The sequence below is a fragment of the Drosophila tropicalis genome, unplaced genomic scaffold (genome assembly GCF_018151085.1).
Source record: "Drosophila tropicalis isolate 14030-0801.00 unplaced genomic scaffold, ASM1815108v1 contig_573, whole genome shotgun sequence".
NCBI lineage: Eukaryota > Metazoa > Arthropoda > Insecta > Diptera > Drosophilidae > Drosophila > Drosophila tropicalis.
Window position 1 is genome coordinate 3766010 of NW_027173049.1, and position 22497 is coordinate 3788506.

Below are 22497 nucleotides of genomic sequence, written 5' to 3' on the forward strand. Positions count from 1 at the left end.
ATTCGGAAAACCAATAGATCCCTGCAAAAATTCAGAAGAAACTGTAAATGTAAACACATTCAATCTTAGCCTAAGTATTTTCATCAAAGTTAAAAACGAAAATACACACAACACATATACCCTCTTGTTAGATACAGGTGCAGACGTACCTATCAATAATGAAAGAAAAAACAGATCCTTTTGAACATATAGATACTTCAAACACAATTGAAATATCAGGAATTGGTGAAGGTTCAATTACTTTCAAAGGTCTAACCCTTATAGAACTAAGACAAAACGAATTCATAATTCCACACAACTTCCATATAGTAATTCCATTCCATTCCAATTCCATTTGATGGAACTTTAGGACTAGATTTCTTCAAAACATTTAATTGCCGATTAGATTTTAGTGAACCAAACGAATCACGAATATTAAGACCAAATAATTTAAATCATCTTAAATCAAGAAGTCGAAAATGGAATATTTATTGGAAATTCAATCAACAAAAACAGTAAAAAAATTTTAATTTAAAAACCATAAAATATGAATCATTAAAGAATTATGAAATTGTACAGACAACTGATGACCCAAGAAGTCAATCAGTAATACAAAAACTAAAGCCAAACTTCCCACCTATGTTCAAAAACGTACTAGAAGAGCTCTGCACCAAGTATACAGATGTATTTGTTTTAGAAAACGAACCAATTACTACAAACAACTTTTATAAACAAGAACTAAGATTGAATGACAGCCAGCCAGTATACACAAAAAATTACAGAATACCACACACGCATAAAGAAGAAATAACTAGACAAGTCGATATACTCATTAAAGGTAAAATAGTTGAACCGTCACTGTCCGAGTATAATAGTCCGTTACTACTGGTACCGAAAAAGGGTTTACCAGGATCAGAAAAGAAACGATGGCGATTGGTAATAGACTATCGTCAAATAATTACAAAATTGTTGTCCGATAAATTCCCATTATCAAGAGTAGACGATATTCTTGCTCAACTAGGCAGAGCCAAATATTTTTCATGTCTAGATTTAATGTCCGGTTTTTACCAAATAGAACTAAAAGATAAATCGCGAAGCATTACGTCATATTCCACCAGCAATGGATCTTATCAGTTTACTAGACTACTGTATTGTCTGAAAATACAACCGAATTCCTTTCAAAGAATGATGACAATGGCCTTCTCTGGATTAAATCCGTCACAAGCATTCCTTTACATGGATGACTTAAGAGTCATCGGCTGTTCCGAGAAACACATGCTCAAAAACCTAAAGGATATTTTCGACATATGCAGAAAAAACCAACCTAAAACTGCATCCAGAGATGAACATTTCTTCATGCACGAAGTGACATTCTTAGGTCACAAGTGTACCGACAAAGATGACACCAAATATGACGTCATTGAAAAATACCCAGTACCAACAGATGTTGATAGTGCTAGAAGATTCGTAGCCTTTTGCAACTATTACAGACGTTTTATTAAAAACTTCGCAGAATATGCACGTCCGATAACACAACCATGTAAGAAAAACGTAGAATTTGTTCGGTCTGAAGAATGGCAAAAAGGATTTGAATATCTGCTGCAGTATCCAGATTTTAGCAAAGAATTTTGCATAATAACAGATGCTAGCAAATATTCATGTGGAGCAGCACTAACTCAAACTTATGGCGATAAGCAGTTGCCAGTAGTATAAGCGTCCCATTCGTTCACTAAAGGTGAAAGTAATAAAAGTACTACTGAGCAAGAACTAGCTGCGATACACTGGGCTATTACACACTTTCGCCCATATATATATGGCAGACACTTCAGAGTCAAAACAGACCATAGACCCTTAACGTATTTCTTTTCTATGATAAATCCGAGTTCAAAATTATCAAGAATGAGACTTGATCTAGAGGAATATGAATTTGCAGTAAAATATCTGAAGGGAAAGATAATTTTGTTGCAGATGCATTATCCCGCATTACAATACAGGATCTAAAAAAATACAATTAGGTAAGTACCTAATGATGCTTCTAAGCCCAAAATACATGAAGTAAGAAAAGTAGTGACCTTGCGCATAACACACGATTTATGTTTCCTCAAACATGGAAAGAAAGTTATAGCAAGAATTTAGATTGGAGATCTGTATCCCAATGGAAATCTAGACTTTGGTCATTTTTTCCAAAGGCTTTAAAAACAAGCCGGTATACTCGAAATTAAACAACTCAAATTGGCACCGAGTGAAAGATCTTTGAAACATTTTCAATAAAATCTTTTAAAGAAATGGGCAATAAAATATTGAAAACATTAAGAGTAGCGCTACTCCAACCGGTGACCATTATAGAAAAAGATAAAGATAAAGAAGCAATATTGTCTACATACCATGATGATCCGATACAGGGTGGCCATACAGGCATCACAAAAACTTTCGCCAAAGTAAAAAGATATTATTATTGGAAAAACATGACACGTCATGTAAAAGACTACAAAAATGACAAAGCACATAAAAACACTCTTAGTTATTACAGAAACCCCCATACATGCTTTTGATAGGGTAATAGTAGACACCATTGGTCCATTACCAAAATCCGAAAATGGTAACGAATATGCAGTCACTCTAATATGTGACTTGACGAAGTACTTAGTAGCAATACCAGTTCCCAATAAAAGCTACAACAATCTCGAAAGCTATTTTTGAATCTTCTGAAGTACGGTCCAATGAAGACGTTTATTACGGACATGGGAACAGAATACAAAAATTCAATAATAAATGGCTTGTGCAAATATTTAAAAATAGACAACATTACGTCTACTGCACACCACCACCATTATATAACGTAGATAATTATGCTAAAGAAGTTTAGATTAGAACTAGCATACAGTAGAGCTAGAATAATGTTAGAGAAACGTAAGGAAAACCACAAAAATTTTTCTGACAATAAGTCAGCAGATTTTAAAATAAGAAATAGGAGATAAGGTTTTCTTAAAAAACGAAGCTGCACATAAGTTTGACTCAGCCTATATAGGAACATTCGAAGTTGTAGAAACAACTAAAAATAACAACATAAAAATTAGGAACAATAAAAATAAGATACAAACAGTACATAAGAATAGGTTAAAAATTTGCAAAAATAATTAAAAAAAAAAAAAAAACCAAAAGAAACATATAAATTTTTTTTTTTTTGGATTCAACTATTATAACTATTTTATTTTATTAAAAATATATACAAAAAAAAAAAAAAATTTTGAGAAAGAAAATTTGTCTGGCCAGACACAAATAAAACAATTTTTCTAACAAACATACATATATTACTATTAATCAATCATTTATTATCATTATTAGCAATTAATAAATAACTCCATAATATTACGTTATTTTCTAAAAAGGGGAGGTGTAGTATATATGGATGTACATTTATATATGCACATACATATATACACATGAGCAGCAATGCACAGGCGTAACATGAGCTAGGGCCAAGCCAGCGTGTAAACGCTGACCATGCACTTTGATGCAAGCGTCCTAAATAATATGTATGTATGTACTGACACTCTCCCTCTCTTTTGTAGCTGTCGCCTAAGTCGCAGCATAAGAATATATATGTAACAACAGGTTAAGCCAAAGAATATTTTTGAAATAAAAATCAGTCTGAACAAGACCACTAAACAGAACTGACGTGTTCACTTATTTAATAATAATAACAGTGGAACCCGGTCATTACAATACAGTGTTTTAAGGATAGAGGAATACATTATAGCTCTGGCTCTTTTGAATCAAATTTCTCCTCCGATAAAAAAAAAATTCTTTTCTTTTTGTGAAATAACGTTATTAATGTTAACAAGGTACTAACAATTTATTTCATAGCATGACATGAAATTTTTAATTTTTGAAAATAAGAAGTGGTCATTACCAATACACATACAGTTTATGTAGCGTGTGTGTGTTTATGCGTGTGCACTGCTGATTTCGAACAATGATATAGTAGGCCGGGGACCTAAAAAGTGGAAAAACGTTTTATCTGAAATATTTATCGTTTGCGAACGGACCTCCTATTGTTTATGACCTTGCAGTTTGAATGGGAGCTACAAGACATAATAGTTTTAAAATAAAGACCAATTCAACATCAGAATCAGTACGGCTGCTCAGTGACGCGGCATGAAGTCTACCAGTTTCTGTCACCTTTCTGGTGTTATGGCCTTCTATGTATAGCAGTATTAATGTCCATGATGCCTTCTATGCAGCATATATGACCAACACCGTAATAAAAAAAAAAACAGCCCGACACCAACACACTTGACCTGCCATGTTTAATAGTCTTGGTGGACAGTACTCTGTGTTTCTTGGGCGACGAACATAGAGCCTATATCTCCTTCATCCAAATTCACAACTTTGGACTCATCTGACCACAGTAGGTTGCGTCATTTCTCCACAGACCAATTTAGGTGGAATTTTCAGTATTCAATCCGTTCATTTATGCTCTTTTGTGAGAGAAGCGGAGCTTTCCGAGGGCTGCGAGCGTTCAAGTTATTTAGTGTTAACACTTATCGCACTGTCCAAACACTGTCCGGCATTTTAAGCAAATCTAAGTCATTAGCATAAGAAATTTTCGTTTGGCTAGAAATATCGAAGAAACTAACATCGGCTGTGCCGAAGTTCATATACCCTTGCAATCCTTAGCCATAATATTTTTATTTGTTCCAAATTCTTTTTCTGTATCATTGCACAGACAAACCCTTCTAAATATGATTTCCATTTCTTCTTAACCCCATGCTGCATGCTGGGATTGGCACGCATGTGCTCAGCTGCTCTGTGGATTTCAAGCAATGATGTAGTAGGCTGGCTTTAGCGCTGTCGATTTATATTGACTATAACTTGTGTTCTATTTATCCGAACTGATTGAAATTTCGGGATCTGATGTTTTATATCCAAAACTATCTTACTAGTAAATTTCATAGATATAATCCAAATTCTTCATCTATGTTTCTTCTTCTTCATACATGATCTGCTCCAGGTAATAAAAACCAAATTTCAACCCGATAGATGGCTGAGTAAAACGTAAACGCACGAACGGAAAAATGGACAGACCGACATGGCTAAATCGATTCAGCTTCTGATGCTCAAGAATATATATATCGGAAACGTCCCCTTCTGTGCGTTACAAACATCTGACAAATTTTTATGGTAATAGCTTCTCAAACGAGTTGTCTGGACGTTGACGCGTATAATGCGAAGTACGTACAAGTGGCCCATACGACACCAGGACATAGCCTGTTTCGCGCGAGCCCAAGCAGATAGCTATCCACCGCCCGCCCGGCCGACCGTGGGGCGCAGCCGTATATCGGACGGCACGATCGCTTGGACAAATACAAAAATAAAACGGTCAAACAATTAAAATATGATTAACTACAGCTAATTACAAGTTAAGTGTGCTTAAATAGAGGGTAACACAAGGGGAAGAGAGGCTTCTGATCTGATTACGGGATACAGAAGATTGTAATCAGAACATAAGACTCGGAAAGGGTCATGTAGGGAATAGTTAGAAATACAGTGTTTTAAAGATAGAGGAATAAAATTTCTAGTAGGTCTACGGGTTACAGATAGGTTTAACTGGTTCAATAGCTCAGGAGAGTCTATTTCACCTATTAATAGTTTGTGAATAAAGATAGCACCAAGCATTTCTCTACGATTAATTAAAGAAGGAAGATTGTTTAAAAGAAGCCTACTGGAGTATGATGGCAAATTGACATTGCGATCCCAATTTCGAACGCGAAGAGCAAAAAGCAGAAATTGCTTCTGCACAGATGTAATTTTACTTTGGTGTTAATTTTCGAGCTACAGTCGTAAAGCGCTTGCAAATCGTTAAGACTCCGGCACCGAAGGACGCCCAGACCGTTCGGGGCATAGTGGATACCCTCTTCCCTCAAATCGTGGACGAATTGCCTGTCCTGCAACCCCAGCTTCACCCACACATAGAGGAATGAACAGTGGTAGAGGTACTCGACATAGTACGGAAACTTAAACCAGCGAAGGCCCCGGGCCCTGACGGAATCCCAAACCAGACCTTCAAGATTGCCGTCTCCTTACAGGCTGAGTCATTTGTGGACTTATACAACAGTTGCCCTAAATACAGTATAAAAATGGGTCGAGTAGAACTTAAATATTTGAACAAATACGTTCCATTCTTAGACTTCCTCTTTAACAGAGGTGAAACCAATCCAAAATATAATGAAATTAAATACTGGAAAAGATATAATATTGAATCTAAACAAACAATTGATTTGGAAATTTCAATATCACTGGAAGACAAAAACCAGTCAACGGCTAAGGAAGAGATGGATCAAGAAGAACCATCAGCGAGTTTAGATCAAACAAAAATAACTCTTAATAAACCAGCAATTTCGCCAAGAAACGCAAAAATGACTCAAACAGTCACTGATTTTTTAAAGACGGCCTCAAACCTTATCCCACAGTTTGATGGCAGAAGAGAAAATCTTCAGACGCATTGAATTTGATAAATTCACTAAGAGGTGACCATGAGGAAACAGCGGTGCGCCTAATAAAACCAAAACTAAAAGGTCACACAAGAAATTTAATAACCTCTGAACAGACAATAGAAGAGATTATTAACATTATTGCGACTAATGTAAAAACGGAATCAGTAGCTTCAATAACGGCAAAAATTAAAAACCTACCCCAGAGAAACAAAAAAGCAAGTCAGTATGCTCAAGAGATTGAAAAGCGTACTGAATCTCTGGAAGGTGCCTTTATACACGACGGCACATCTGTCGAACTAGCCAAAAAGTATACACTTTCAGTCGCTACAGAGGCAATAACAAAGAACTGCATAAACAATCAAGTACGAAACGTACTAAAAGCAGGTATATTCCGTGACATGAACGAACTAACAACAAGTCGTAGACAGTAGTACAGCAGAAACAGAACAGGCGAACCCTGTCATGCACTACCGTCAACACAATAGAAATGGACAAAATAGTTACCGAGGTAGAGGTATTTACCAAAATAACGGTTGTAGGAATAATAATAATACCGGTGGATATCGAGGAAGAAATAATTCCAACCGAAACTGCTCGAACCATGGTAATTCCAACCGAGGTAGCTCTAACAACGGAAATGGTAATGTACGACTTACTCAAAGTAATTCGGAAAACCAATAGATCCCTGCAAAAATTCAGAAGAAACTGTAAATGTAAACACATTCAATCTTAGCCTAAGTATTTTCATCAAAGTTAAAAACGAAAATACACACAACACATATACCCTCTTGTTAGATACAGGTGCAGACGTACCTATCAATAATGAAAGAAAAAACAGATCCTTTTGAACATATAGATACTTCAAACACAATTGAAATATCAGGAATTGGTGAAGGTTCAATTACTTTCAAAGGTCTAACCCTTATAGAACTAAGACAAAACGAATTCATAATTCCACACAACTTCCATATAGTAATTCCATTCCATTCCAATTCCATTTGATGGAATTTTAGGACTAGATTTCTTCAAAACATTTAATTGCCGATTAGATTTCAGTGAACCAAACGAATCACGAATATTAAGACCAAATAATTTAAATCATCTTAAATCAAGAAGTCGAAAATGGAATATTTATTGGAAATTCAATCAACAAAAACAGTAAAAAATTTTTAATTTAAAAACCATAAAATATGAATAATTAAAGAATTATGAAATTGTACAGACAACTGATGACCCAAGAAGTCAATCAGTAATACAAAAACTAAAGCCAAACTTCCCACCTATGTTCAAAAACGTACTAGAAGAGCTCTGCACCAAGTATACAGATGTATTTGTTTTAGAAAACGAACCAATTACTACAAACAACTTTTATAAACAAGAACTAAGATTGAATGACAACCAGCCAGTATACACAAAAAATTACAGAATACCACACACGCATAAAGAAGAAATAACTAGACAAGTCGATATACTCATTAAAGGTAAAATAGTTGAACCGTCACTGTCCGAGTATAATAGTCCGTTACTACTGGTACCGAAAAAGGGTTTACCAGGATCAGAAAAGAAACGATGGCGATTGGTAATAGACTATCGTCAAATAATTACAAAATTGTTGTCCGATAAATTCCCATTATCAAGAGTAGACGATATTCTTGCTCAACTAGGCAGAGCCAAATATTTTTCATGTCTAGATTTAATGTCCGGTTTTCACCGAATAGAACTAAAAGATAAATCGCGAAGCATTACGTCATATTCCACCAGCAATGGATCTTATCAGTTTACTAGACTACTGTATTGTCTGAAAATACAACCGAATTCCTTTCAAAGAATGATGACAATGGCCTTCTCTGGATTAAATCCGTCACAAGCATTCCTTTACATGGATGACTTAAGAGTCATCGGCTGTTCCGAGAAACACATGCTCAAAAACCTAAAGGATATTTTCGACATATGCAGAAAAAACCAACCTAAAACTGCATCCAGAGAAATGTTCATTCTTCATGCACGAAGTGACATTCTTAGGTCACAAGTGTACCGACAAAGATGACACCAAATATGACGTCATTGAAAAATACCCAGTACCAACAGATGTTGATAGTGCTAGAAGATTCGTAGCCTTTTGCAACTATTACAGACGTTTTATTAAAAACTTCGCAGAATATGCACGTCCGATAACACAACCATGTAAGAAAAACGTAGAATTTGTTCGGTCTGAAGAATGGCAAAAAGGATTTAAAATATCTGCTGCAGTATCCAGAATTTAGCAAAGAATTTCGCATAATAACAGATGTGGAGCATGTGGAGCAGCACTAACTCAAACTTATGGCGATAAGCAGTTGCCAGTAGCATAAGCGTCCCATTCGTTCACTAAAGGTGAAAGTAATAAAAGTACTACTGAGCAAGAACTAGCTGCGATACACTGGGCTATTACACACTTTCGCCCATATATATATGGCAGACACTTCAGAGTCAAAACAGACCATAGACCCTTAACGTATTTCTTTTCTATGATAAATCCGAGTTCAAAATTATCAAGAATGAGACTTGATCTAGAGGAATATGAATTTGCAGTAAAATATCTGAAGGGAAAGATAATTTTGTTGCAGATGCATTATCCCGCATTACAATACAGGATCTAAAAAAATACAATTAGGCAAGTACCTAATGATGCTTCTAAGCCCAAAATACATGAAGTACGAAAAGTAGTGACCTTGCGCATAACACACGATTTATGTTTCCTCAAACATGGAAAGAAAGTTATAGCAAGAATTTAGATTGGAGATCTGTATCCCAATGGAAATCTAGACTTTGGTCATTTATTCCAAAGGCTTGAAAAACAAGCCGGTATACTCGAAATAAAAGAACTCAAATTGGCACCGAGTGAAAAGATCTTTGAAACATTTTCAATAGAATCTTTTAAAGAAATGGGCAATAAAATATTGAAAACATTAAGAGTAGCGCTACTCCAACCGGTGACCATTATAGAAAAAGATAAAGATAAAGAAGCAATATTGTCTACATACCATGATGATCCGATACAGGGTGGCCATACAGGCATCACAAAAACTTTCGCCAAAGTAAAAAGATATTATTATTGGAAAAACATGACACGTCATGTAAAAGACTACAAAAATGACAAAGCACATAAAAACACTCTTAGTTATTACAGAAACCCCCATACATGCTTTTGATAGGGTAATAGTAGACACCATTGGTCCATTACCAAAATCCGAAAATGGTAACGAATATGCAGTCACTCTAATATGTGACTTGACGAAGTACTTAGTAGCAATACCAGTTCCCAATAAAAGCTACAACAATCTCGAAAGCTATTTTTGAATCTTCTGAAGTACGGTCCAATGAAGACGTTTATTACGGACATGGGAACAGAATACAAAAATTCAATAATAAATGGCTTGTGCAAATATTTAAAAATAGACAACATTACGTCTACTGCACACCACCACCATTATATAACGTAGATAATTATGCTAAAGAAGTTTAGATTAGAACTAGCATACAGTAGAGCTAGAATAATGTTAGAGAAACGTAAGGAAAACCACAAAAATTTTTCTGACAATAAGTCAGCAGATTTTAAAATAAGAAATAGGAGATAAGGTTTTCTTAAAAAACGAAGCTGCACATAAGTTTGACTCAGCCTATATAGGAACATTCGAAGTTGTAGAAACAACTAAAAATAACAACATAAAAATTAGGAACAATAAAAATAAGATACAAACAGTACATAAGAATAGGTTAAAAATTTGCAAAAATAATATAAAAAAAAAAAAAAAACCAAAAGAAACATATAATTTTTTTTTTTTTTGGATTCAACTATTATAACTATTTTATTTTATTAAAAATATAAAAAAAAAAAAAAAAATTTTGAGAAAGAAAATTTGTCTGGCCAGACACAAATAAAACAATTTTTCTAACAAACATACATATATTACTATTAATCAATCATTTATTATCATTATTAGCAATTAATAAATAACTCCATAATATTACGTTATTTTCTAAAAAGGGGAGGTGTAGTATATATGGATGTACATTTATATATGCACATACATATATACACATGAGCAGCAATGCACAGGCGTAACATGAGCTAGGGCCAAGCCAGCGTGTAAACGCTGACCATGCACTTTGATGCAAGCGTCCTAAATAATATGTATGTATGTACTGACACTCTGCCTCTCTTTTGTAGCTGTCGCCTAAGTCGCAGCATAAGAATATATATGTAACAACAGGTTAAGCCAAAGAATATTTTTGAAATAAAAATCAGTCGGAACAAGACCACTAAACAGAACTGACGTGTTCACTTATTTAATAATAATAACAGTGGAACCCGGTCATTACAATACAGTGTTTTAAGGATAGAGGAATACATTATAGCTCTGGCTCTTTTGAATCAAATGTCTCCTCCGATAAAAAAAAAATTCTTTTCTTTTTGTGAAATAACGTTATTAATGTTAACAAGGTACTAACAATTTATTTCATAGCATGACATGAAATTTTTAATTTTTGAAAATAAGAAGTGGTCATTACCAATACACATACAGTTTATGTAGCGTGTATGTGTTTATGCGTGTGCACTGCTGATTTCGAACAATGATATAGTAGGCCGTGGACCTAAAAAGTGGAAAAACGTTTTATCTGAAATATTTATCGTTTGCGAACGGACCTCCTATTGTTTATGACCTTGCAGTTTGAATGGGAGCTACAAGACATAATAGTTTTAAAATAAAGACCAATTCAACATCAGAATCAGTACGGCTGCTCAGTGACGCGGCATGAAGTCTACCAGTTTCTGTCACCTTTCTGGTGTTATGGCCTTCTATGTATAGCAGTATTAATGTCCATGATGCCTTCTATGCAGCATATATGACCAACACCGTAATAAAAAAAAAACAGCCCGACACCAACACACTTGACCTGCCATGTTTAATAGTCTTGGTGGACAGTACTCTGTGTTTCTTGGGCGACGAACATAGAGCCTATATCTCCTTCATCCAAATTCACAACTTTGGACTCATCTGACCACAGTAGGTTGCGTCATTTCTCCACAGACCAATTTAGGTGGAATTTTCAGTATTCAATCCGTTCATTTATGCTCTTTTGTGAGAGAAGCGGAGCTTTCCGAGGGCTGCGAGCGTTCAAGTTATTTAGTGTTAACACTTATCGCACTGTCCAAACACTGTGCGGCATTTTAAGCAAATCTAAGTCATTAGCATAAGAAATTTTCGTTTGGCTAGAAATATCGAAGAAACTAACATCGGCTGTGCCGAAGTTCATATACCCTTGCAATCCTTAGCCATAATATTTTTATTTGTTCCAAATTCTTTTTCTGTATCATTGCACAGACAAACCCTTCTAAATATGATTTCCATTTCTTCTTAACCCCATGCTGCATGCTGGGATTGGCACGCATGTGCTCAGCTGCTCTGTGGATTTCAAGCAATGACGTAGTAGGCTGGCTTTAGCGCTGTCGATTTATATTGACTGTAACTTGTGTTCTATTTATCCGAACTGATTGAAATTTCGGGATCTGATGTTTTATATCCAAAACTATCTTACTAGTAAATTTCATAGATATAATCCAAATTCTTCATCTATGTTTCTTCTTCTTCATACTTGATCTGCTCCAGGTAATAAAAACCAAATTTCAACCCGATAGATGGCTGAGTAAAACGTAAACGCACGAACGGAAAAATGGACAGACCGACATGGCTAAATCGATTCAGCTTCTGATGCTCAAGAATATATATATCGGAAACGTCCCCTTCTGTGCGTTACAAACATCTGACAAATTTTTATGGTAATAGCTTCTCAAACGAGTTGTCTGGACGTTGACGCGTACAATGCGAAGTACGTACAAGTGGCCCATACGACACCAGGACATAGCCTGTTTCGCGCGAGCCCAAGCAGATAGCTATCCACCGCCCGCCCGGCCGACCGTGGGGCGCAGCCGTATATCGGACGGCACGATCGCTTGGACAAATACAAAAATAAAACGGTCAAACAATTAAAATATGATTAACTACAGCTAATTACAAGTTAAGTGTGCTTAAGTAGAGGGTAACACAAGGGGAAGAGAGGCTTCTGATCTGATTACGGGATACAGAAGATTGTAATCAGAACATAAGACTCGGAAAGGGTCATGTAGGGAATAGTTAGAAATACAGTGTTTTAAAGATAGAGGAATAAAATTTCTAGTAGGTCTACGGGTTACAGATAGGTTTAACTGGTTCAATAGCTCAGGAGAGTCTATTTCACCTATTAATAGTTTGTGAATAAAGATAGCACCAAGCATTTCTCTACGATTAATTAAAGAAGGAAGATTGTTTAAAAGAAGCCTACTGGAGTATGATGGCAAATTTTTCATTGCGATCCCAATTTCGAACGCGAAGAGCAAAAAGCAGAAATTGCTTCTGCACAGATGTAATTTTACTTTGGTGTTAATTTTCGAGCTACAGTCGTAAAGCGCTTGCAAATCGTTAAGACTCCGGCACCGAAGGACGCCCAGACCGTTCGGGGCATAGTGGATACCCTCTTCCCTCAAATCGTGGACGAATTGCCTGTCCTGCAACCCCAGCTTCACCCACACATAGAGGAATGAACAGTGGTAGAGGTACTCGACATAGTACGGAAACTTAAACCAGCGAAGGCCCCGGGCCCTGACGGAATCCCAAACCAGACCTTCAAGATTGCCGTCTCCTTACAGGCTGAGTCATTTGTGGACTTATACAACAGTTGCCCTAAATACAGTATAAAAATGGGTCGAGTAGAACTTAAATATTTGAACAAATACGTTCCATTCTTAGACTTCCTCTTTAACAGAGGTGAAACCAATCCAAAATATAATGAAATTAAATACTGGAAAAGATATAATATTGAATCTAAACAAACAATTGATTTGGAAATTTCAATATCACTGGAAGACAAAAACCAGTCAACGGCTAAGGAAGAGATGGATCAAGAAGAACCATCAGCGAGTTTAGATCAAACAAAAATAACTCTTAATAAACCAGCAATTTCGCCAAGAAACGCAAAAATGACTCAAACAGTCACTGATTTTTTAAAGACGGCCTCAAACCTTATCCCACAGTTTGATGGCAGAAGAGAAAATCTTCAGACGCATTGAATTTGATAAATTCACTAAGAGGTGACCATGAGGAAACAGCGGTGCGCCTAATAAAAACAAAACTAAAAGGTCACACAAGAAATTTAATAACCTCTGAACAGACAATAGAAGAGATTATTAACATTATTGCGACTAATGTAAAAACGGAATCAGTAGCTTCAATAACGGCAAAAATTAAAAACCTACCCCAGAGAAACAAAAAAGCAAGTCAGTATGCTCAAGAGATTGAAAAGCGTACTGAATCTCTGGAAGGTGCCTTTATACACGACGGCACATCTGTCGAACTAGCCAAAAAGTATACACTTTCAGTCGCTACAGAGGCAATAACAAAAAACTGCATAAACAATCAAGTACGTAACGTACTAAAAGCAGGTATATTCCGTGACATGAACGAACTAACAACAAGTCGTAGACAGTAGTACAGCAGAAACAGAACAGGCGAACCCTGTCATGCACTACCGTCAACACAATAGAAATGGACAAAATAGTTACCGAGGTAGAGGTATTTACCAAAATAACGGTTATAGGAATAATAATAATACCGGTGGATATCGAGAAAGAAATAATTCCAACCGAAACTGCTCGAACCATGGTAATTCCAACCGAGGTAGCTCTAACAACGGAAATGGTAATGTACGACTTACTCAAAGTAATTCGGAAAACCAATAGATCCCTGCAAAAATTCAAAAGAAACTGTAAATGTAAACACATTCAATCTTAGCCTAAGTATTTTCATCAAAGTTAAAAACGAAAATACACACAACACATATACCCTCTTGTTAGATACAGGTGCAGACGTACCTATCAATAATGAAAGAAAAAACAGATCCTTTTGAACATATAGATACTTCAAACACAATTGAAATATCAGGAATTGGTGAAGGTTCAATTACTTTCAAAGGTCTAACCCTTATAGAACTAAGACAAAACGAATTCATAATTCCACACAACTTCCATATAGTAATTCCATTCCATTCCAATTCCATTTGATGGAATTTTAGGACTAGATTTCTTCAAAACATTTAATTGCCGATTAGATTTCAGTGAACCAAACGAATCACGAATATTAAGACCAAATAATTTAAATCATCTTAAATCAAGAAGTCGAAAATGGAATATTTATTGGAAATTCAATCAACAAAAACAGTAAAAAAATTTTAATTTAAAAACCATAAAATATGAATCATTAAAGAATTATGAAATTGTACAGACAACTGATGACCCAAGAAGTCAATCAGTAATACAAAAACTAAAGCCAAACTTCCCCCCTATGTTCAAAAACGTACTAGAAGAGCTCTGCTCAAAAACCTAAAGAATATTTTCGACATATGCAGAAAAAACCAACCTAAAACTGCATCCAGAGAAATGTTCATTCTTCATGCACGAAGTGACATTCTTAGGTCACAAGTGTACCGACAAAGATGACACCAAATATGACGTCATTGAAAAATACCCAGTACCAACAGATGTTGATAGTGCTAGAAGATTCGTAGCCTTTTGCAACTATTACAGACGTTCTATTAAAAACTTCGCAGAACATGCACGTCCGATAACACAACCATGTAAGAAAAACGTAGAATTTGTTCGGTCTGAAGAATGGCAAAAAGGATTTCTTTTCTATGATAAATCCGAGTTCAAAATTATCAAGAATGAGACTTGATCTAGAGGAATATGAATTTGCAGTAAAATATCTGAAGGGAAAGATAATTTTGTTGCAGATGCATTATCCCGCATTACAATACAGGATCTAAAAAAATACAATTAGGCAAGTACCTAACGATGCTTCTAAGCCCAAAATACATGAAGTACGAAAAGTAGTGACCTTGCGCATAACACACGATTTATGTTTCCTCAAACATGGAAAGAAAGTTATAGCAAGAATTTAGATTGGAGATCTGTATCCCAATGGAAATCTAGACTTTGGTCATTTTTTCCAAAGGCTTTAAAAACAAGCCGGTATACTCGAAATTAAACAACTCAAATTGGCACCGAGTGAAAAGATCTTTGAAACATTTTCAATAAAATCTTTTAAAGAAATGGGCAATAAAATATTGAAAACATTAAGAGTAGCGCTACTCCAACCGGTGACCATTATAGAAAAAGATAAAGATAAAGAAGCAATATTGTCTACATACCATGATGATGCGATACAGGGTGGCCATACAGGCATCACAAAAACTTTCGCCAAAGTAAAAAGATATTATTATTGGAAAAACATGACACGTCATGTAAAAGACTACAAAAATGACAAAACACATAAAAACACTCTTAGTTATTACAGAAACCCCCATACATGCTTTTGATAGGGTAATAGTAGACACCATTGGTCCATTACCAAAATCCGAAAATGGTAACGAATATGCAGTCACTCTAATATGTGACTTGACGAAGTACTTAGTAGCAATACCAGTTCCCAATAAAAGCTACAACAATCTCGAAATCTATTTTTGAATCTTCTGAAGTACGGTCCAATGAAGACGTTTATTACGGACATGGGAACAGAATACAAAAATTCAATAATAAATGGCTTGTGCCACATTGTAAGATACAAAGAGTACATAAGAATAGGTTAAAAATTTGCAAAAATAAAATAAAAAAAAAAATAAAAAAAAAAAAAACCAAAAGAAACATATAAATTTTTTTTTTTTTGGATTCAACTATTATAACTATTTTATTTTATTAAAAAAATATATAAAAAAAAAAAAATTTTGAGAAAGAAAATTTGTCTGGCCAGACACAAATAAAACAATTTTTCTAACAAACATACATATATTACTATTAATCAATCATTTATTATCATTATTAGCAATTAATAAATAACTCCATAATATTACGTTATTTTCTAAAAAGGGGAGGTGTAGTATATATGGATGTACATTTATATATGCACATACATATATACACATGAGCAGCAATGCACAGGCGTAACATGAGCTAGGGCCAAGCCAGCGTGTAAACGCTGACCATGCACTTTGATGCAAGCGTCCTAAATAATATGTATGTATGTACTGACACTCTCCCTCTCTTTTGTAGCTGTCGCCTAAGTCGCAGCATAAGAATATATATGTAACAACAGGTTAAGCCAAAGAATATTTTTGAAATAAAAATCAGTCGGAACAAGACCACTAAACAGAACTGACGTGTTCACTTATTTAATAATAATAACAGTGGAACCCGGTCATTACAATACAGTGTTTTAAGGATAGAGGAATACATTATAGCTCTGGCTCTTTTGAATCAAATGTCTCCTCCGATAAAAAAAAAATTCTTTTCTTTTTGTGAAATAACGTTATTAATGTTAACAAGGTACTAACAATTTATTTCATAGCATGACATGAAATTTTAAATTTTTGAAAATAAGAAGTGGTCATTACCAATACACATACAGTTTATGTAGCGTGTGTGTGTTTATGCGTGTGCACTGCTGATTTCGAACAATGATATAGTAGGCCGTGGACCTAAAAAAGTGGAAAAACGTTTTATCTGAAATATTTATCGTTTGCGAACGGACCTCCTATTGTTTATGACCTTGCAGTTTGAATGGGAGCTACAAGACATAATAGTTTTAAAATAAAGACCAATTCAACATCAGAATCAGTACGGCTGCTCAGTGACGCGGCATGAAGTCTACCAGTTTCTGTCACCTTTCTGGTGTTATGGCCTTCTATGTATAACAGTATTAATGTCCATGATGCCTTCTATGCAGCATATATGACCAACACCGTAATAAAAAAAAAACAGCCCGACACCAACACACTTGACCTGCCATGTTTAATAGTCTTGGTGGACAGTACTCTGTGTTTCTTGGGCGACGAACATAGAGCCTATATCTCCTTCATCCAAATTCACAACTTTGGACTCATCCGACCACCAAATTTCAACCCGATAGATGGCTGAGTAAAACGTAAACGCACGAACGGAAAAATGGACAGACCGACATGGCTAAATCGATTCAGCTTCTGATGCTCAAGAATATATATATCGGAAACGTCCCCTTCTGTGCGTTACAAACATCTGACAAATTTTTATGGTAATAGCTTCTCAAACGAGTTGTCTGGACGTTGACGCGTACAATGCGAAGTACGTACAAGTGGCCCATACGACAGCCTGTTTCGCGCGAGCCCAAGCAGATAGCTATCCACCGCCCGCCCGGCCGACCGTGGGGCGCAGCCGTATATCGGACGGCACGATCGCTTGGACAAATACAAAAATAAAACGGTCAAACAATTAAAATATGATTAACTACAGCTAATTACAAGTTAAGTGTGCTTAAATAGAGGGTAACACAAGGGGAAGAGAGGCTTCTGATCTGATTACGGGATACAGAAGATTGTAATCAGAACATAAGACTCGGAAAGGGTCATGTAGGGAATAGTTAGAAATACAGTGTTTTAAAGATAGAGGAATAAAATTTCTAGTAGGTCTACGGGTTACAGATAGGTTTAACTGGTTCAATAGCTCAGGAGAGTCTATTTCACCTATTAATAGTTTGTGAATAAAGATAGCACCAAGCATTTCTCTACGATTAATTAAAGAAGGAAGATTGTTTAAAAGAAGCCTACTGGAGTATGATGGCAAATTGACATTGCGATCCCAATTTCGAACGCGAAGAGCAAAAAGCAGAAATTGCTTCTGCACAGATGTAATTTTACTTTGGTGTTAATTTTCGAGCTACAGTCGTAAAGCGCTTGCAAATCGTTAAGACTCCGGCACCGAAGGACGCCCAGACCGTTCGGGGCATAGTGGATACCCTCTTCCCTCAAATCGTGGACGAATTGCCTGTCCTGCAACCCCAGCTTCACCCACACATAGAGGAATGAACAGTGGTAGAGGTACTCGACATAGTACGGAAACTTAAACCAGCGAAGGCCCCGGGCCCTGACGGAATCCCAAACCAGACCTTCAAGATTGCCGTCTCCTTACAGGCTGAGTCATTTGTGGACTTATACAACAGTTGCCCTAAATACAGTATAAAAATGGGTCGAGTAGAACTTAAATATTTGAACAAATACGTTCCATTCTTAGACTTCCTCTTTAACAGAGGTGAAACCAATCCAAAATATAATGAAATTAAATACTGGAAAAGATATAATATTGAATCTAAACAAACAATTGATTTGGAAATTTCAATATCACTGGAAGACAAAAACCAGTCAACGGCTGAGGAAGAGATGGATCAAGAAGAACCATCAGCGAGTTTAGATCAAACAAAAATAACTCTTAATAAACCAGCAATTTCGCCAAGAAACGCAAAAATGACTCAAACAGTCACTGATTTTTTAAAGACGGCCTCAAACCTTATCCCACAGTTTGATGGCAGAAGAGAAAATCTTCAGACGCATTGAATTTGATAAATTCACTAAGAGGTGACCATGAGGAAACAGCGGTGCGCCTAATAAAAACAAAACTAAAAGGTCACACAAGAAATTTAATAACCTCTGAACAGACAATAGAAGAGATTATTAACATTATTGCGACTAATGTAAAAACGGAATCAGTAGCTTCAATAACGGCAAAAATTAAAAACCTACCCCAGAGAAACAAAAAAGCAAGTCAGTATGCTCAAGAGATTGAAAAGCGTACTGAATCTCTGGAAGGTGCCTTTATACACGACGGCACATCTGTCGAACTAGCCAAAAAGTATACACTTTCAGTCGCTACAGAGGCAATAACAAAAAACTGCATAAACAATCAAGTACGTAACGTACTAAAAGCAGGTATATTCCGTGACATGAACGAACTAACAACAAGTCGTAGACAGTAGTACAGCAGAAACAGAACAGGCGAACCCTGTCATGCACTACCGTCAACACAATAGAAATGGACAAAATAGTTACCGAGGTAGAGGTATTTACCAAAATAACGGTTATAGGAATAATAATAATACCGGTGGATATCGAGAAAGAAATAATTCCAACCGAAACTGCTCGAACCATGGTAATTCCAACCGAGGTAGCTCTAACAACGGAAATGGTAATGTACGACTTACTCAAAGTAATTCGGAAAACCAATAGATCCCTGCAAAAATTCAGAAGAAACTGTAAATGTAAACACATTCAATCTTAGCCTAAGTATTTTCATCAAAGTTAAAAACGAAAATACACACAACACATATACCCTCTTGTTAGATACAGGTGCAGACGTACCTATCAATAATGAAAGAAAAAACAGATCCTTTTGAACATATAGATACTTCAAACACAATTGAAATATCAGGGATTGGTGAAGGTTCAATTACTTTCAAAGGTCTAACCCTTATAGAACTAAGACAAAACGAATTCATAATTCCACACAACTTCCATATAGTAATTCCATTTCATTCCAATTCCATTTGATGGAATTTTAGGACTAGATTTCTTCAAAACATTAAATTTCCGATTAGATTTCAGTGAACCAAACGAATCACTATCATTAAGACCAAATAATTTAAATCATCTTAAATCAAGAAGTCGAAAATGGAATATTTATTAGAAATTCAATCAACAAAAACAGTAAAAAATTTTTAATTTAAAAACCATAAAATATGAATCATTAAAGAATTATGAAATTGTACAGACAACTGATGACCCAAGAAGTCAATCAGTAATACAAAAACTACAGCCATACTTTCCACCTATGTTCAAAAACGTACTAGAAGAGCTCTGCACCAAGTATACAGATGTATTTGTTTTAGAAAACGAACCAATTACTACAAACAACTTTTATAAACAAGAACTAAGATTGAATGACAACCAGCCAGTATACACAAAAAATTACAGAATACCACACACGCATAAAGAAGAAATAACTAGACAAGTCGATATACTCATTAAAGGTAAAATAGTTGAACCGTCACTGTCCGAGTATAATAGTCCGTTACTACTGGTACCGAAAAAGGGTTTACCAGGATCAGAAAAGAAACGATGGCGATTGGTAATAGACTATCGTCAAATAATTACAAAATTGTTGTCCGATAAATTCCCATTATCAAGAGTAGACGATATTCTTGCTCAACTAGGCAGAGCCAAATATTTTTCATGTCTAGATTTAATGTCCGGTTTTCACCGAATAGAACTAAAAGATAAATCGCGAAGCATTACGTCATATTCCACCAGCAATGGATCTTATCAGTTTACTAGACTACTGTATTGTCTGAAAATACAACCGAATTCCTTTCAAAGAATGATGACAATGGCCTTCTCTGGATTAAATCCGTCACAAGCATTCCTTTACATGGATGACTTAAGAGTCATCGGCTGTTCCGAGAAACACATGCTCAAAAACCTAAAGGATATTTTCGACATATGCAGAAAAAACCAACCTAAAACTGCATCCAGAGAAATGTTCATTCTTCATGCACGAAGTGACATTCTTAGGTCACAAGTGTACCGACAAAGATGACACCAAATATGACGTCATTGAAAAATACCCAGTACCAACAGATGTTGATAGTGCTAGAAGATTCGTAGCCTTTTGCAACTATTACAGACGTTTTATTAAAAACTTCGCAGAATATGCACGTCCGATAACACAACCATGTAAGAAAAACGTAGAATTTGTTCGGTCTGAAGAATGGCAAAAGGATTTGAATATCTGCTGCAGTATCCAGAATTTAGCAAAGAATTTCGCATAATAACAGATGCTAGCAAATATTCATGTGGAGCAGCACTAACTCAAACTTATGGCGATAAGCAGTTGCCAGTAGCATAAGCGTCCCATTCGTTCACTAAAGGTGAAAGTAATAAAAGTACTACTGAGCAAGAACTAGCTGCGATACACTGGGCTATTACACACTTTCGCCCATATATATATGGCAGACACTTCTGAGTCAAAACAGACCATAGACCCTTAACGTATTTCTTTTCTATGATAAATCCGAGTTCAAAATTATCAAGAATGAGACTTGATCTAGAGGAATATGAATTTGCAGTAAAATATCTGAAGGGAAAGATAATTTTGTTGCAGATGCATTATCCCGCATTACAATACAGGATCTAAAAAAATACAATTAGGCAAGTACCTAACGATGCTTCTAAGCCCAAAATACATGAAGTACGAAAAGTAGTGACCTTGCGCATAACACACGATTTATGTTTCCTCAAACATGGAAAGAAAGTTATAGCAAGAATTTAGATTGGAGATCTGTATCCCAATGGAAATCTAGACTTTGGTCATTTTTTCCAAAGGCTTTAAAAACAAGCCGGTATACTCGAAATTAAACAACTCAAATTGGCACCGAGTGAAAAGATCTTTGAAACATTTTCAATAAAATCTTTTAAAGAAATGGGCAATAAAATATTGAAAACATTAAGAGTAGCGCTACTCCAACCGGTGACCATTATAGAAAAAGATAAAGATAAAGAAGCAATATTGTCTACATACCATGATGATGCGATACAGGGTGGCCATACAGGCATCACAAAAACTTTCGCCAAAGTAAAAAGATATTATTATTGGAAAAACATGACACGTCATGTAAAAGACTACAAAAATGACAAAGCACATAAAAACACTCTTAGTTATTACAGAAACCCCCATACATGCTTTTGATAGGGTAATAGTAGACACCATTGGTCCATTACCAAAATCCGAAAATGGTAACGAATATGCAGTCACTCTAATCATGATAATATGTGACTTGACGAAGTACTTAGTAGCAATACCAGTTTTCAATAAAAGCGCTACAACAATCTCGAAAGCTATTTTTGAATCCTTCATTCTGAAGTACGGTCCAATGAAGACGTTCATTACGGACATGGGAACAGAATACAAAAATTCAATAATAAATGGCTTGTGCAAATATTTAAAAATAGACAACATTACGTCTACTGCACACCACCACCATTATATAACGTAGATAATTATGCTAAAGAAGTTTAGATTAGAACTAGCATA

At 35.6% G+C, this 22497-nt stretch overlaps 1 protein-coding gene and 1 long non-coding RNA gene across 5 annotated transcripts in view; one reads left to right on the plus strand and one right to left on the minus strand.

Moving 5' to 3' along the window:
* LOC137575622 (uncharacterized) overlaps nt 1-5395 on the plus strand; it is a 33157-nt gene extending 27762 nt beyond the window's left edge. Inside the window, exon 3 of the long non-coding RNA XR_011032208.1 lies at nt 4994-5395. This is a non-coding gene — a long non-coding RNA (uncharacterized lncRNA). The remainder of the gene's footprint in view (nt 1-4993) is intronic.
* Nucleotides 1-22497, minus strand: part of chk (chaski) — a 170009-nt gene that overhangs the window by 104912 nt on the left and 42600 nt on the right. The window lies entirely within an intron of this gene.